The sequence below is a fragment of the Ambystoma mexicanum genome, chromosome 5p (assembly GCF_040938575.1).
Source record: "Ambystoma mexicanum isolate Mex_15411 chromosome 5p, UKY_AmexF1_1, whole genome shotgun sequence".
Lineage (NCBI taxonomy): Eukaryota > Metazoa > Chordata > Amphibia > Caudata > Ambystomatidae > Ambystoma > Ambystoma mexicanum.
This window is the reverse complement of record NC_090930.1, coordinates 1,237,875,382-1,237,894,214: the sequence shown is the minus strand read 5'-3', so window position 1 is coordinate 1,237,894,214 and position 18,833 is coordinate 1,237,875,382.

Sequence of the window (18,833 nt, the reverse complement as noted above, 5' to 3'; positions counted from 1 at the left end):
CAACCCAGTTCCCCCAATCAAGGAAGAGAAGAGGAACTGGCCAATGATAAGTGAGAGGGGCAGGCTTAGCTAGGCCCAGGCACACACCCATTTTCAAAACACATAAAAGGAACATTGAAACCCAGGTAGAGGGATTCACTTTCCACTTTCTTGCAGGACGCTTTGCCGGGAGACTTCAGACTTCACATCCAGAGATCCCGACTTCAAATCCATCAATCTCCAGAGACCAGAAATTAACTCCAGAATTTGTAGCAGAGAGGCATGAAACCACAAGCTGAATCCTCTTTAGCAGGCCTCAAAACCAACCAAACTATTCAACAGCCAGGTGAGCTGTTTGAATTCTTTGCCAACAACTTTTGCAAGAACCTGTAGCAGTATCCAAAAAGCATTGCTGTATCCGGAACCAGAGAGAACCAGAGACCAGATCGCTGTGAAGATCTGCTAGCAGAAGTCCAGCCAATCCTGACCCGATCGGTGACGAAGTCGCATTCCTGTCCAAAATCTAGTGTGAGTACCCAGCTAGCACTGTGCCAAAACCAATCTCTTAGTTTAAAATAATCTAATCTAAACTATTTTAGCCTATTAGAACTGCCTCCTAGAATTGTGTCATTCTGTCATCTTTAAAACTGAAAACTGTCATCTGTCATTCTGAGTTTTAAAATTTCAAATCCGAAAATCTACCTTTACTAAATTGGCCGTATCTCTGGAACCGTTTGAGCCAGTTTTAACTTTCATCTTAAAGCTAAGATTCTAAGCTTGCCAACGAGCCTAGAACCGACTTCCTACTCCTTATAGTGCCTACGTAATTACGCTCGATGCACGCGACTAAATTTGCCGCGATTTGACATTTTGCTTAATTTCATCCACGTGTAAAAATATTTGTCCTTGCTTTCTTGCTGAAATTCATGTACAACCTGACAATCATTCATAGAGCATTGCTAAAGTGATCCTGAACTAATATAAAGTAGCCATCACCTACCCTGAACCTCCTAGAGGGAATTAAAAGCAATTTTAGCACATTTTACAATTCATTGTTATTACATTCTAAGCATTTTGGGCCTGTGTTTAAAACTCCCACCTGTTTCCTCTAAGCTTGCTAGGGGGGAACTGAATTATATTGTTTGCATTCCTGAGAACTGTATGCTCTCCCTTTCATCTCCTTACATTGCATAGGGGGGGAGTGAATTGTTCAAGAAAAAGTGATCATATTATCTTTTGGTTGAAATCATATATCAAGGTTATTTCAGTGCTGCATTCTGTCTCACCTTGCCTTTCCTTGAACCATATAAAGCATTCTCTGCCACCTTATTCTTCTGTTCCTATTTATAAGTAACCAAGTACTGTGCTACTGTAACATTATCCATTGTTGATCACTATCATCTTCACAAGTGTGCTATCAAACATTAATTTATTATAAAAGTGTGATATATATATATATATATAGTTTAATTTTCAAATAAACCTTTTAAATTTGCAAAACAAACCTACTTCTTGGCTCAGCAGGGTCGGGGGGATTCTGAGAGAGGCATGTTATATAAGGGTTGTCATCCAGGTAAATGAACTGGACATAAAAATACATCAATAAGGGCTTCCATCAGCATCCCAGAATAGGCATTGACTTAGCTGTAGTGTTGAATTGAAGTCGCTTTCATGACTAATGTACAAACTACCCCAGGTATGAAGAATGTCATCATAGCTGGGGATATTAATTTGCAATGCCTAAATGACAGTATAGGAACAAAACCAGCAGCACTGATCAGGTGGGCATCGCTCATGGAAGCACACCAGATGTACATGTTGAATGGGGCTATCGAAAGAGATGTTCCTGCTGCCCATATATGGGCTCGCGGGGTAAGCAAATCCACGATAGACTATGTATATGTGGATTCAAGAACCTTTGATCAAATTGAAGTATTTAAAGATTGTGAACAGCATAGTAGTGATCATACTTTACTGTCATTTCAATTAGTCTTACATGGTGAAAATGATCTGAGAAAGTGCAAACAATATCAGGGTGCTCTGCAAGTTAATCATTCAAAAACACGGTTTAAAAGCAATATGCAGACACTTTACCAGTTGAATGAGAACTTAACAGAGAATCAGAATTTGAATAAGCAACAACTATTAATAGTGAATATCAACTATGTAAATGCACTTCAAATGTTCAAGATCCAGGTTAAAACACAAATAGGTACTCATTTTAAGAAAACTCATGCTTTTAATGTAGCTACCCGAGATCGTAAAAGAGACTTGAGACGGCAGAGACTGCTGGTATTGCAGCAGCCTAGACATTTAAGAGTCAGCCTTTTAAAATCATTAAAATGCCAGTATAATAAATGGCGACGGGCAAGAAGAATCCATTTATACCAACAAGATTGTGAGGCTATGCTAAGAGCAACATGTGGAAAAAATTCAGCACAAACAGGGGGATACCTCAATTTGGCGACCTCTAATACTCGGTTATAAGCTCAAATAAGTGGAGTAACCAATGAAAGTGGGTGCAATACTACAATGATTTATATGAGAGCCCTAAAGATAACACCACCTCTAAGTGTTTACGTCATAGTCCGCATTTTCGGTTAAAAGTTTATGAAAACGACATCTTACATTTTATTAACAAATCTAGCAATTCTCGAGCACCCGGCCCGGATGGGCTCTATAATCGAATGCTCAAAGACAATCCAGAGGTATAGGCAAGAATATTGTATAATAGGTTTGGTATAGTACTTGCATCTGGAAACATCCCCCAGTCATGGCGACATTCAATTATAGTACCTATATTCAAGAAGGGCTATCAGTCAAGTCCTAAAAATTATAGACCGATCACCCTTCTGGATGCGCCAGGCAAGTTTTTTTCAAGAATCATCTTGAGTGAGTTTCATGAATGGACTTCACACTTCCACCAACAAAATCAGTGCCAGACAGGTTTTGTGCGAGGGTTGGGAACCTCGATCAATTTGTTTACTATTACTGCAATACAACAAGCCCACTTTTCCTCTGGTCAACTGCTGTATATGGTCTTTGTTGACTTTCAGTCGGCTTTCGACTCTGTATTGAGACAAATGCTATTTGATAAGTTGAGAAAAGCAGAGTGCCCTGTACATGTATGCAAACTGATTGAGGCATTGCACACTGATACTCAGATCAGAGTTTGTATATCTTTGCAAGGTGCGTTAACAGAGCAAATACCTACGTTTCATGGGTTAAGGCAGGGATGTATCCTAGCCTCAGCCCTTTTTAATTTTTTCATTTTTGATATGTCTGATGACTTTGAAAACTTCAATAGTTATGCACGTAAGATTAATGGCCGTGAGATCCCTGCTCTATTTTATGCAAACGATCTGATACTCATGTCTAAAACCCCTCAGGGGCTCCAGTGGTAATTAAATGCATTGTCAACCTATGTTGAGCAACATTTTATGACAATCAACTTGTGTAAGACAAAGGTCATGATATTCAATGAGAATGTTATGAATAGATGTCCACAAATATGGACACTGAACAATGTGAAGCTAGAGAAAGTGTATCAATACACATACTTGGGGGTAGTGATTGGTAATAATGAATATAACAAATACTATCAGATAAACTTAGATAGCAAATTGCAGACACCAATATCCCAATCAACCATCATCATGAAAAGATATGGAAAATTTATCATAGATTCAATTGTTACTTTCTATCTTCAGAAAGTTACTCCCATGTTATTGTATGGTGCAGAAACGAAGCCACTTTTCAGCGAACAAATATTCCTGAAATTTGAAGGACGATACTGGCGAAATATCCTGAAGTTACCAAAGTGTGTGCCGGTAGTGTGGGTTCGGCACAAATGTGGCCTCATATCACTATATGCTAGATATAAATGCTAACTCATATCATTATTTAGAACATGTTTATTAGCCACAGATGCTGAAATGCTACTGAGTATTATTGCCAAATACATGTTCAGCTCTCGACTTCATTTTGTCCGTAAATGGAGTAATTTGGTCATTCAGACCCTATGTGAAATAGAAGTTACTATACAAGTCCTGATAGAGAATCTATGTTGAGTAAAGACTAAATTATTTGAAAGAGACTGGATCTCTACCAGGGAGGAATGACTGAAGCACAAAAACTTCAACGGCAATCCATTTCACATTAAAAAATATGGTATGGTCAAAAAGGATTTGCAAAAGTCACCCTCAATCAAACATCGAAATAATTTTATGAGACTTAGGTTTAATCTTTGGCTTACCAAGGGCATTCAAACTCAACGTAAGGTCATCCAGGGTTGTGAAAATATCTGTCGCTTCTGTAAACTTGCAAAAGTGACAAAGGAAGAGTTATGGGACAATCGTTTTCAGGTCGGAAAGTATCAATACGAATTGCTGGTTTAAATTATTTGCATGCAATGAATGTGAAATTAATATTGGATTTCCAGGTGTACTTTTAACTAATTAACACATTGACAATTTATTAAGACCTAGAAGCATGTGCTGTTTTATAATCATATGATATTTTAGATGTAATAATGTGAATTATGATTCTCAAAGGATAAGTGAATTTATGTATATTTTTTCAACTTTAAAAATGTTATAAGAAGAAAATGTGTAAAGTTGATTTATCAGCTGAATGAAATTATTATTATTTTTTTAAAAATGAAAATCTAAAGACCCACTTGATCACCTCAGAGGGGGTTACCTATTTATCCCCTGAAGGTCAAGTGAAATGAGGTTAGTGGCAGCTGATTGAGATGCCATCTATACATGCATGTTGACCAGTTTCAATGGTGAAATGATCTCTTGGGTAAGCACTTTCCTCAGGACACCCTGTATAATGTCTATTTGATATACTCACAATTGCTTCTTTTTGAAGCACAATACCACTGCGTTTTACCATGTAATTAATACTTAGCATGCGCTGTATTTGAATCTGTGACTCTTAGACTAGAAGTCTCACAGTGGCTCTGACAAAATTAATTATTTGAATCACTGGCGCTGCCTCTACATCCAATGTGCCAGGGGAGACGGCATTCAAATCACCAAGTTTGATAGTAACTTGACCCCTGTTCTGGTAAATCTTTCACTGTTTCCAAATCATTGCATTCTTAATGCATCGATTGTAAGATTACCCGAACTGAGCTCAATTCGCTCCCCACACTGCTTGAAGCCCGGTTGGACACTGTCGACCTTCTAAAGACCCGGAACCAGGTACTATAGACCAATAACTGCAAGCATGGTCCATTTGGGCCCTAGACACTGTTTAGGTCACTTTTGCACAATTTTCATCCAAAGACATATGCTTTTTGTGGTTCGTAATTTGCTTGTCACCATGTCTTCATACTGAAAATGTTATATTCTCGTGTCTGTTGAATTGTCTCTGTTCTTTCCATAGGGATGGGTTTGTACAGTGTTTATCATGTAGTGTTCTTGCAGATGGTGTATTTATTTAAAGTATATATATTTCTATGGAACCTTGATTGGACAGTACCTTTCATTTGGACTCTGTTAATGTGTTATTTGGGTTACAACTGGATCACATTCACACTATGGGCCTCATTACGACCCTGGCAGTACGGAGTGAACAGCGCCGTAAAAGGTGCCGGCGCTGTTCACCCCGTACCGCCGCATTACGAGTTCCCCTCGCGGGACACGGTAAGCAAGCCTGGGAAAACCAGGCGTGCTTACCGGGTCCCGCGAGGGGAAGAGGGAGCAAACAATGGGCCATCTCGTAATGGCCCATTGTTTGCTCCCTCTCCCATTCCCATTCAGCCCTATGGGGGCTGAAATGGTAATGGGGAAGGACCGTGTCTGGGTCCTTGGAGGGAGGAATTACCAGGCCTTCCAAACTCGGAATGGCCCGGTAAGTCCTCATTCCGAGGACCCGGACCCCGACGTGATTTCAGCGGCAGCCATGCTGCCAATAGCGGCATGGTTACCGCCGAACTCGTAATTAGGGCCTATGTCTTAACTGTGCCTGTTTTTACTTTATGATTGTGTTGCCTCTTCGTTTGTAGCAATGTCAGGGCTGAGTGGCCATTTTAGCTTCTACTCGCCCTTGTATGCCTGCAGGGCACAATCCAATTTGTCACACTGTGTCCTTAATTGTTTTGAAGAATGGTAATAGGGGAAGAAGTATTGTGAACTTCCAAGGGTGTTCTGTTTATTTCCCTCAGGAAACACTATTAACTAGTCATTTCCACCTCCTTAGCCAAATGTGTCCAGTGGGCTATAAAATAAGCCAGGGGTGTGTTTACTTGTATGTGGCTCATTCTCCTAGTGGATCAATGGCAACTAAGAATACGTACTATGGTGATGGTTGGATGATCTTCTCATGATAGGGAAGTGCTGTACAGTGCTTCTGGCCTCTAGGCTTCCATGGGCCTCTCCTCACGCCTGTGTTTCACATATCAAAGGGATTCCATATTAATTCTCCTCTTTCAAGTATTCTGCAGGCTTCCTTGGAGTCTGTGTTTCCACCACTATCCACTAATGGATTGTGTCTCTCCTCCTGGGATATCTGAAGACATCTGTAAGCCAAAGTGAAAAGCCAGATTGTGGGGTATAAGGTATGTCTGAAAACTCTGTTTTGAATGCTAAAACTAATGCCTTCATGACTCAGTATATCTATTTTTTAATTAACACTTGTTCAAAGTTTAAGATGCCCTACCACCAGATGTATGCCTTTAATAATTGGGCTGATGTACTTTTTAAAAGTGTCACCCAGTTACTGCTGAAGAGGATTTTTTCCTTAAGCCGCCTGTCTGTAATTTGATACAATCCTTTCTCTTACCTTCTAAAATTTGTGTTGGGAGGTTATGGACACTAACAGAAAGCTGTATGATATACAAGTGTCTCTTTAATACCAGCAGAGCTTTTGAAAGAAACCTGCATGAGAGGCTGACACTCAACTCCTGCATGTGCACATTTGAAGTAAATGATACTTTTCTCTATAAGGTGGCCAAATCACATTTCAGCTGCTGAGATGTTTGTAAATTGTGCTCAGCAGAACTATGTGAATTGCTTGAAATTAGCCGAGGTATACTGAAAGAAAAAGATATACTTTTAGAAAAAGATCATGGGCCTCATTACAAGGTAGGTGGGGCGTAATAAGGATACCAGTAAGTGAATACCGGCATTGTCCACCGGACTGGTGCATTACAACCCGCAATACCGGTGCTACCGGCAACCGCAGGGACCCGCAGTGACCTGGTAGTGGCCACCCAGTATGGGGACGGGCACGCAGCAACTGTGCCAGTAACACCAGCTTGCTGTAAGGAAGTGATCATTACGAGCTGCATGGACATGCACCTATCGGAATCCAGATGCCGGTATGAAAGATCACCATGATGCCGGCAATACCGGCATCGCGGGACAGGTGTTAATAGCAATGCTGTATTCCAAACTGCCACAGGTGCACACAATCAGCACAGGCAATGGAGTCAGGCACTGCACAAAAGGAGCACACCCACACATCACACCCATTCCAAGTCCAAAATGATACCACTAGCAGTTGCCATACAGGGGCTGGAGGACATGCCTGCACTGCTACTACTCCAGCAGGCACTAAACCAGGGAATGCAGAGGAGGCGTAGGAGGAGAAGGATGGTAAAACTGGGCCAGCACATACCACCAGTGCAGGCAGTGGTACCCCACAGGCAGCCACCAATCCCTCGCACAAGGGCCATTCCATTTGACTTAACCCCTGCACAGATCCACACCCTGTACCGCCTGGACAGGGACACAATATGCACAATTGTGGATCTCATTCACGATGACCTGGTTAGCCTGATCAACATCCGTACCGTCATCTCTCCTCAGCTGAAGGTAGTGTCTGTACTCCACTTCCTTGCCACAGGCACCTACCAGAACACAGTGGGGCAGCTGCATGGCATCTCACAACCATGATAATCCCGTGTGCTCAGCCAGGTGCTGGATGTACTCCTGAAACATGCAAGGCCCCACATATCGCTACTGCGGAGGAGGTGAATGCCACCACAATTGCATTCTATGCACTGGAAGGCATGCCAAACGTCATTGGTGTCCTCGACTGCACCCATGTGGAGCTGATAGTCAGGCATGTTGTGAAGGTAGTGTACCGCAACCGGAAGCTCTACCACTCCCTGAATGTCCAGATAGTGTGTGAGGCAGGCAAGATAATAACGCATTGCAGTGCCAGATTTCCGGGATCCACACATGATGCAATGGTGCTGTGCAACTCCACGCTTCCCCGCTACATGGAATGACATGCTGCACGACATGCCTGGCTGCTGGGTAAGTCCAAGCACAGGACCATGGGGGTTGTTGTTGGGGGGGACCACAACCATATGTAACCTGTCTGCTGGCTGGGCCATGGGGGTTGTTGTTGGGGGGGGAACCACAAGCATATGTAACATGTCTGCTGGCTGGGGCATGTGGGTTATTGTTGGGGGGGGACAATAAGCATATGCATCCTGTCTGCTGGCTGGGCCATGAAGGTTTTTGTGGTGGGGACACCATCCTGGGTGCCAAACACTGTGAACCCAATGATTATGACGAGATGCATGAGAATGACAATGGATGCAGATGTTCCTTGGCCGCAGAGCTATGTGTAAATGGTAGCTACAAACACAGCACCCACCCCTGCACATGGTACATCATCAGACCTGAGACACAGGTACCACAATGCACCAATCTGCAGTCACAATGCATAATTCACATGAGCGCAGCAAAGTACAGTGCAGGTCATTCAGCCATGACTGAGTCAAATCCAACTGCCTCTCAGCAAATCCCCTGTCACTGCCCCTGCCCGACAGGTACACCGCACACCACCGTGCCATTCCGTGCACCTGAAGGGACACCCAAAAAACCAATGGGACATGGATGTAGACAAAAGATTTCAGCAAGTGGGCAACACCACTGACACATGTGTGAATGCTGCAGGACCATTACACAGAACCTCACTTCCACCATGCAAGTTGACACCCAGCGCCATCACACAATCGTCTCCCTACACAGGTGGACCATACCACCAATTCCATTGTGCCATGGTCACATGGGTGAAGGTGTGGACGGACATGTACATGGCGTCATCAAGTATTTGGAAGCATGATTGGAAAAACAATGTGTACCATGTTGCACATCAGGGAAATTCATCATTCAGTGCCCTACATGTATACTGGATCTTCCACTGCAAGACAGCCATCACATGTGTGCACATCATGGACCTACTGACATCATCTGTGTGAGTTCTGTATCGAGTGTTAAGGTCCCTGAGAGCTGAACGTTTCCCATGCTCCCCTACCATGGATCAACATCAAGTACACCAACCCGAGTGTTGCTCTAATTAAATGTCAATAGCTGGCAGTGAATATCAATTGCATTTGGCCACGAACAATGTACAGCCAGTGTACACAAGGAATGCCAAAAAGCCTCACAATAAAATGTTCAATTGCTCCCATACAGGTGATGCTGGGTATCTCCTGAAGCTGTGGCTCTTCACCGCTGTCAGGTATCCACTCAACAGGCACGAATAGGACTACAATCATGTGCATGCACGCACTCATTTGATGATTTAGCAGACTTTTGGGCTGTTGAAGGCACGGTTTCGCTGCCTCAGCAGGTCGGGTGGGGCAACCATATACGGCCCTTAGAAGGTGGGGAAGATTGTTTTGGTATGTGCAATGCTGCACAACATATGCATCCTGCGCAATGTACCTCTGCCACCTGACATGGACCAAATTCCACCGGAAGATGAGGAGGATGATGGGGAAGATGCTGCATATCGGCCAAAGCAGAATGTGCCTGAAGGACGTGCTGTACGCCAATCTTTGATTGCACAATATTTCTGATGGACAGGGTTACACAAGGCACTGGGAATGGTGAACACTGGGCACAGTTTAGAAATAAATGTACACACACTCAACAATCAATGTCCAGTCATGTGTTCTTCATATGCACACCAGTTGTATTAATTAAATGTGAACTATGTATAAATGTGGACCTCACCCCTTTGTTGTTCTACAAAGTGCCCCACCCCATCCCTCAAAACCCCCACACACCCACGTCCCCTACCCCCACCCTCCAACCCCCATCCCTCAACACCACCACACACCCACGCCCCTGCACCTAATCCAAGTCCAACCGGACTCCCTCCTGCATGTGTGCCCGGCTACTGACGGCCCCTTTTGGATGGAGGGTGTTGCTCATCTGGCCTGTGCATACTGCAGAGCGACCTATGCACTGGGCTTGTCTGGGTCGAGCTCGCCGGGGTTGTGCTTGCCGATGGTCAGGGTTGTGGCTCAGCCAGTGCAGCATGATGTTGGGCCATGGTGGCAGCCAACTGTGTGAGCGCCTGCGTCACAGATGCCATGCCTTCGCGCACCCACCTGGCCACGCGGTAGACAGCACGAGTGACTGTCTGGGTGTTCTCATGATGGGCCTGGCTGTGGCTTCCCATTCTGTGAGGTATTGTCTCACCGTGTCATGCATGGCCTGCTGGCGCTCCTCCATGCGGCTCATGCACCCCTCAAGGTCCCGTATGGTAGGTCCAGCTAGTGGTTGCACAGGAGGTGAAGTGGGACTCCTTTGACGGCAGAATACATCTCCGTGCATCTCCTCCCCAGAGCTGCGACCACCAGATCCACGTCCCAAGGAGTGCTGTGGTGTGGGCGGCATGGATGGTGTTGCTTCAATGTCCTCTGACATGCATTTGTCTGCTGTGTCTGCCTCGTCTGTTGCCTGTCCTCCTCCGCGCTATGTTGGGCGGATTGAGCCGCCTCACTGAGATGACTTGTGGCCGCTGACTGCGGCCCCTCAACATCGCTGCCCGCTGGTGAACCCTCCTCGCCCACATGAGGTGTCTGCTGTGGGGCAGGGGTTTTCTTGGCCATGGCCATTGGGGCCCGTGTGCCTTTTGGCATGTATGCCATGACGGCACCAATGTTTCCTGGCTGGGGCACATTACCAGGTGTCTGAGCTGGCTGCCCCTCAAGTTCTCCGGCCTGTGCGTCCTGTTGGCTGGGGTGCTGTGGCTTGGGGGCGGTGGTTCATCTCGGGCCAGCCCTTGACATGGACGGCCTGGTGCCATCATCATCCCATCTGCTCCTGTGTGCTGGAGTTGACTTGTTGTTTTTACGGTGTGTCCGGCATCGCTGTCTGATCCCGTGCCTGTGGGGGATGGAGAGGCAGGGCATGAGTCATGGGTGAAGGTATATCCTACATACATTGATGTCAGTACATTTTGAGTCCTGTGCATTGTCGTGTGCATGTTAGAGGGGCAGCCATGGTGCTTACAGGAGTTGGTGGTGGGGTGCAGTGTTTGTGCATCCTTTGGCACAGCCATGATTTTCGTGGCGTCTGTTGGGTGGCCTATAGGTGTGTAGTGGATTGCGTGCTGTAGACATGCCTCAGAGGCTGTGTGCCATGTGCTGTGTGGTTGGGGCTCAGGTGTGCAATCAGTAGTGGAGATGTGTTCACCATGAAATGAGATGGCACAGTGGTGAGGCCTGCATCTCTACGGTGATGCACATGTGGGTGTCTGCATGCAGATGGTGCTTGTGTTTGCAATTGGGGACTCATGTGTTTTGTGTCAGTGGGGTTGGTTGTGTGTTTCTGTGACAGGGATGTAGCATTTGTGTTAGGGCAGGCTTTAGGTGGTAGGTGATGGGCAAACTATTTGCTGTCGTCTACTTGCCATTTGGACTCCACTATTGTATTTGGGGTGTTGTGTGTGTCTTCACTTTTGTATTATGCTAAGGGTCACTCACCGTCATCAGCCAATGATGGGACTCCAATCTCAGCATGCCCGACTCCTTCAATGGCCTCCGTGTCAATCACAGAGCTGCACATTTCCTCCCACCGTGCTAGCTTGATTTGTGGGGATGGTCCGCCACCTGTTGCCTGGGCCTGGCTACGGTTGGCTGACAGGATGTTGCGGACACACAGCTGCAGATCGTCCCAGCTTTTTCGGCAGTCTTTTACACTCAGTGAGGTTGTCACCACTGCAGAGACCTTCTGGGCCACCTCCTCCCAGATGTGTTTTTTTCTGCATTTGGGCGGCACGGCGCAGGTCTGAGCAGAACACCACATCCGCATGCTGGACCAAGGTGTCTGCAAGCATGTTTAGCTCTTTGTCGGTAAACCGTGGTTTACGCTGACGAGGTGTGCCTTTGCGGGTGGACTGAGTCATTCTCTTGCAGGCAGGGTTCACAGTTTCCAATTCCAGGTTCTGTAGGCAAAGGATTGCAATGGATTGTGTTTTTGAAGATGGCCAACAGAGCATTTCCAGTTCTGGTGCGATGACGTTGCTTCTGGTACGAATGGTATCAGTATCAACGGTACTGTTCTGTCCGGCATCTAGGATGCCGGTGCCCATGGCCCATGTCTGCAGCATTTTGGTGCAGCCTTTACTGGCATGCCGTTATGCGCGTGCACGCTGACTCAGAATCAACCGTTGATTCCGGCAGCAGTGCACCACGGACACATTGCACCGGCATGCCAGTAATTTGCAATTTTTACCAGCCAACTCATAATAAGGCCCCATATTTGGAAAGTGTGTCTGCTTGGAAGCAGCACTTCCCATTGGGAACATACCTTCAATTTCTATGGTAAAACTAAATAAAAATTCAGGATTTTATAGCATCACAGATGGCAAATTGAAAAGTAGTGCATCCGTATGCAGTGTTGCTGCATATTCAAAAAGCTCCAACAGTCATGAGGGTATACTGCATACATCTCTCACACTCACTTGAGAATATGCAGATGCTGATATTGACAGAGGAAAGTCTTTCCCCTGTTCACTTTGCACATCTGCATTCCCGTGAATTGATTTATCAATAAAATCAGCATTGTGACTATCTTAGAAAAGTACGTTTAACTGAAGTATCAGTTTCATTTGTGCAAATTCATTTTCTATATATGTCTTCTGAAGGAAGCAAAACAAAAACACACCAAAGGACACAACGAAAATAAGACATATACACTTGCACAATACAATTTAGTAAAGGACACATGTGAAATGACTCAGTCAATTGCATTCTATCAAGATATTTACTATTGCAATGATCTGACAGTAAACATTGGAAAGAGTAAGTTAATGTGTTTTGTATTGGTCTGAGGAGCAGTAAGCAACTATCAATTAAATTCCTGGTCGAATTATAGAGAGAACTACCAGTTATGTCATTTGTGGTATGCAATAACAGTAGATGTTCAACGATTAGAATAGTTGGATCACAGGAGAACTAAGGCGATGGTCACTATGGCCTTAATTATGATATTTACCAAGATGTATGCAGGCTATAGCCTGCTGGGGATAATTAGGACATACAAGCAGAAACTGGCCTCTAGTGTTGTATATGCAATACATACTGCCACTGGAAATTTGGATAATTGGCTAAATAAACTGGAGGTTGCGATATGGCGAGAATTAATAGGCCTATCCCAAGGTAACACTATACAAGCAATTAGTTTTGAAATGGGACTCACTTCCCTGGCTGCCATGGTTAAGTTGATCAGAGGGAAGCTCTATATACAGATTAGGATGGCAGACAGAACGTCAATCTTAACGATCTTGATAAATGCGATATTGTGGGGGTTGAGCGCTCTAAACCCAGAGGGACTTTAAGGCTGTTAACAAGACCTTCTTTGATCTAATTTCCTGTACTCCAAATTGGGAAGCGGGCTCAGGCGACCTTAGGCAAGCCCTCTAGAACCATGTGTATTTGTGGGATTGGGCTATGAATTTTGAAGATATTGAACAATAAAAAAAGCCTAAGAATGTTCTACAGGTTGTGGTTTATCTACTTAAAGGCACAATCTTATGTAAGCCAATTTCCGAATCCTATCTTGAGGACATTTTTTTTTCAACTCCATTTGAATAAAGTGAGAGTTAGGGCGGTGTGTCGCACAGGGTATACTGTGACAACAAAAGAAAGATGTTGTATATTGTATAAACAACAAGATAAGATGGAAACCTTCAGACAGTGTAATGACGGAATGCAAAGAAATGACCGGTAAATGAATGTCATTTTGGTAAATTTGTTAACGAACTCTATGAAATTGGGTCACTGAATAGTTGGTTAACAGGTCTTGCTGGTAGCCGATTTTCCCTTACACTTGCCATAATTAGACTGTGGATTGAGGTTAAAAACGTATTAGATACATTTGCCATATTTACACTTTAATGGGCGTATATATTTGACTATGTTATGAATGATTTTAATTCTGTTATGAATTAATGGGGAATAAGGTTTTTATATAGTGGTGCTAAAACATGAATGATGTAATGCCTATGTTATGTGTGTGGAAAGTTAACTAAACTGAAACACACAAAATAAAAAAACTAAATTAAAACCTATTGTATTTGTAAATTCTATAAACCCAAATTTAGCCAATTATATATTTCAACAAGCAGTTTTCCAAGACTAGCAAGCTTGCAACGTAAATCCTTGTCAACAAGTATGTTGACATTGGGCTCATTTCATGTTCACCCTTGGCTTTTATGTGGCACTGAAAGTAGTGTCATATGGCGGTAACCCTTAAATGTGGCGGTAGCGCTATTACCGCCGCATTTAAGGGTCCACCAGATCATGGCTTTGGCAGATTTCCCCCCAGCTCTGAGCTGTGAGGAAATCCGTGGCAAAATTGCCAATTTTCGACCCGATTACCGCCAGCAGGAAATCCGCCGGCGGTAATAGTGCACATTTTCCCCATTGGGCCCAATGGGGAATGAGGAATTCCCGAATGGGCCCAATGGGCAATGGGCAATAACCCTTCCGCCAAACCCGTGATCCGGTGCTAATAGCGCTGGGGGTTTGGCGGTAGGGCTATTAGCAGCGGCGCGCATAGCGCCGGCGTTACCCCCCCAACTCGTGATGAGGCCCAAAGTGCAGATTGGAGAAAGATGTGTTGTCTTATTGGATACACACATGTGGTTGTGTCTTGGGTTTTTTACCCACCCACTAATTGCCCAAGGCCATACTAGTGCCAAAGGCAAGTCCCACCCACTACCTGCCTTTCCATCAAAAGATCTCGGCACCTCGGGGTCTCTTTCATGCTAGTTCTGTGTTTTCTGAGCAGACTTCTGAAAGGTATGGCTTAGCTGCAGCTGTAAAGCACCTAAGTCAGCTCCTAATGTAAAAAGAAAATGGGCTTAACCAAGTTTGCCTTCAGCTCTTTATGTATATATTAACTATATGTGTGTCCATGCATCTGTTCCTTCAAACAAATACTTGCTAAAAAATTAACACAAACTTTAGTAAAGCCAACAATGATGTCTCTTGCATAGGTATTTTTCAAGCACTGGCAGAATGTGTCTAGATAATATACACCATTTGCCAGTTTTCACCATTGTCTGGCCATGTATTATCATGGTGGCAGTGCACGCAAAGGGAACTGGTGTTGCGGGGGCTCCTGCAGCCCCTGCAGCATAGGGGGCCTTGCTGCACCATGACCTCGGTTGGGGGCCCAGGCCATCCAGCTTCAGACGGAAATAATTTCTTTCTGAAGTCTGGGCCTCATTATGAGTGTGGCGGACCTGGAAACAAGTTTTCTGGTAAGCTTGACGGCACCCTTGTTCCCCGACCGCCACACTCTGAGTCTGCCTGCCGGGGCCACTGCACATGACAGGTCTGACCCTGCCAGGAGAAACGGTCCTGGTAGGGAGACTCATGGAATCATCAGCACTGTTAGTAACGGTCAATGCTACCGTGAACTCATTCCCGTGGAGTCCTTTGGCACTCCACGGGAATGGGGACTAACATTTTCCGGCATGCAGCTTCCCGGTCCACCGGGACTTGTAATGTCCCGGTGGCACCGGGAAGCTAGGAACTGGTAAAATGTTACAAGTCTAGGTGCAATCCGCTGGAAGCAACGGCAGGGTTACCGCCGGACTCCTAATGAGGCCCAGAGAGTGCTTTGCACTTTGACTTTGGAAAAAAATGATCTTTCCGAAGTTAAAAGCATTTCTTTTTGAAGTTGCACTTCTTTTTGAATTTGGAGTTCGAGTTCAAATTGAAATACTTTAGTTCCAGTGCGGGATCAAAGCGCTCTGTCTCCATCTCCACTGCACAAGTCAGGAGCCAGGAAGCTGTCCCTGCTTCCTGGTACCTGTCTGCGTGGTGGAGTTGGAGGTCTAGATTGCCTTGGCTCAGAGAAGACGGTTTCCGGCAGCAGGTACGATAAAAAAATGAAACGTGTAAGAGTGTGTGTGTGCATGGGTGTTTGGATGCTTATGATGTATGTTGTCATGCAAGGGTGTGTTATTTATTATGTAATTTGTGTGTGAATGAGATAGACAAAATGAGTTAGTGACTGTTATATGAATGTGTGTGAATATGTGTTTGATCTGTCATTCTGCCATATGTGTGGGAATTCACACTAGGTGAGTGGCTGGTGGGTGAATATGTATGAATGTGTGCCTGCAAAGCTGGGGCCCAGGCAAGGGGCACTGGAGCATGGACGTTTTTTTCATGTCTCACTGGTATTTTTGGGTAAATCCAACTTGTTGAATGTTATAACTTGGAGGAGGGTTTAGAGTGGGGTGTTTATGGCATAATGAGGTAGGCAGATTAGACATTTTCTTTGTGTAGCGTGGCATTTTTTACTTAAATAGGGGGGATGGCTGATATGATGTATGTTCTTACATTGGGAGGGTGGGGACACTTGTGCTTAGTGCAGTTAGCAAGTTAATGTCTTATAGTGCCCCTCACACCAGTAAAAATGCAATGCCAAAGTCACCATGATTAGTGTTCTTACATGCTGGAGTCATTTTTGGCAACCAGGCAAGGACATGGTTCCTTACTGTAGCATTGCATGTTTTACTGGCCTTGAGTTGTTAGTGCTTGTGCAAGCATTTGTGCAGCAGCAATAACTTGCTTTCTTCCTGTAGAGGCAGATTTTTACTGGCATTAAGGACAAATCCAACAAGCAAATGTGCAAGCATTGGTATACTAGCAAAGCCAGTCTGAACATTGTCTTATGGTATTATTACTGTGCATAATATTACTAGCCGTGCATAGAGTTGCTACATTTGGATGTCAGGACTCAGGGACCAGGCACCACCCCCTTGTTTCTACAATAGCTGAAAGATGTAAGGGTTGATTTTAAACACATCTTTCACTTAGTGCATGGTGCAGTGTGCCCCTGCAGCAGCATGATCATGATGCACATTATGTGTGGTGGTCCAGGCTAGGGCGTGCTTTCTTGCTGACCTGAGGTTAGGAGGGGTCCTCAGTATAGCTGGCAGGAGGTCCTCAAATGTTGTGTTAAACTAAACAAAAGGATGTGGATATCTTGAACCACTCATAGCAAATCCTTGGATGGACGAGGAAGAAGAACTTTGGAACAGATTAATTTCAGGAGAGACTACTAGATGGACCGTGGCAATGGTTAAGCTAATAGAACTTGCGTTTCAGCAGATAAGACAGATCTCAAGCGAGGATCCATCTAGTTGACACTCTAACCTGTTGAGTGATGTTCTCACGAAGAAAAACGTACAGCGAGAAAAGAAGACAAATGGTAATAAGGGGTCACCCGTCGTTTGTAACAATAGAAAGACCCAGACCCTTAGACATGACCTGGGTGAGGGAGCGTCCGCAGAATGGAAGAAAACTGAAAACTGAAAACAAGAAATGGATATGTAACAGCAGACTCTTGGAAAAAAATCATGTTTTCTTTTGATTAAATTCAAGTAAATAAATAAAAAAAATGTTGGGTTAAGTCACTGGCAAATGCATATTGCGTGCCTATATAAAAAGGAATAAGTGTTGGCTTTGCCAATGCTAGTTTTCATATGGCAACTGTCTCCAAATAGTCGATATGCACGTGCTCACACATCCAGAAATAGATGCAGATCAGAAATACGAATTCAAATCCAGCTTTTGAATGTGACGAAATGAATAGATAAATGCATGGAAGGCCACACATCCGAACCAGTAGCTGGGTGAGAATCACTATGGCCAAATGCAAAACATATTACACTGATTAGTATGTGTCAAAGAAGAACACTATAACGATATGCAGCACCAATAAAAAGAAGCTACCTGGCTAAAAATAAAACGAGAATGTGGTGAGCTATCCTTCGCAGGATTTGGGTCAGTGTCTGTTGGAGTAAGGGGGCGCGAAAAGACAGAAATATATTCTCTCCAACTGTTATGCCGGCATCCCTGTTCGAGATGGTGAATTGCCACTGACACTAACTCTTAGGGGACGACTTTTCAAAGGAAAGATGGACGACAGTGTTCATTCTGCATGCCCGAGACCTCTTAAATAATAAGGATCGTAAAAATGCGCAGCTCCTTGAAAAAGTAATGTGTACAAGAGCAGGCACAACCATTTTTTTTCGCAAGATGGTGACCTTTATGTGATCGTAATGTAATGGGTCTGGTAATACATCAGCGCGCTCATACGAGTACACCAGTGAAACAGGGACAATTACCTCTGCATTCATGAGGGAGGCGACCGTTGCGAGCACTTTCCGTTCAGACTGAAATATGTGCACGTGCAGATTAGAAGTTTCACTGACAAATTGAATTTGTCACCCTCACTTCTTAATCTCTTAGCGTGCTCGTTATCCATGTTCTTATACAAGCCTGGGCAACGGGCTCAGGTTTATCCTACTTTTCACAACGCCTTTGTTTTCATTTAGGTTATTAAGGTTATTAAGCACTAGCGTTTTTCGTAGCATAACTACCTTCACCCAAATTGATTTGTGGGTTCTTGCTGTTCTCTGATGAATGGAGTTTGTCCAGTAGGAAAGGTTTTCATATATGTGTTTCTCTGATACATATTTATGTTGTGATATGCATTGTTATGTTATTAGGATGTCTACCACGCAGAGGATGCTCTGACTGTTCTGGTGGATCTGGAAGATAATCA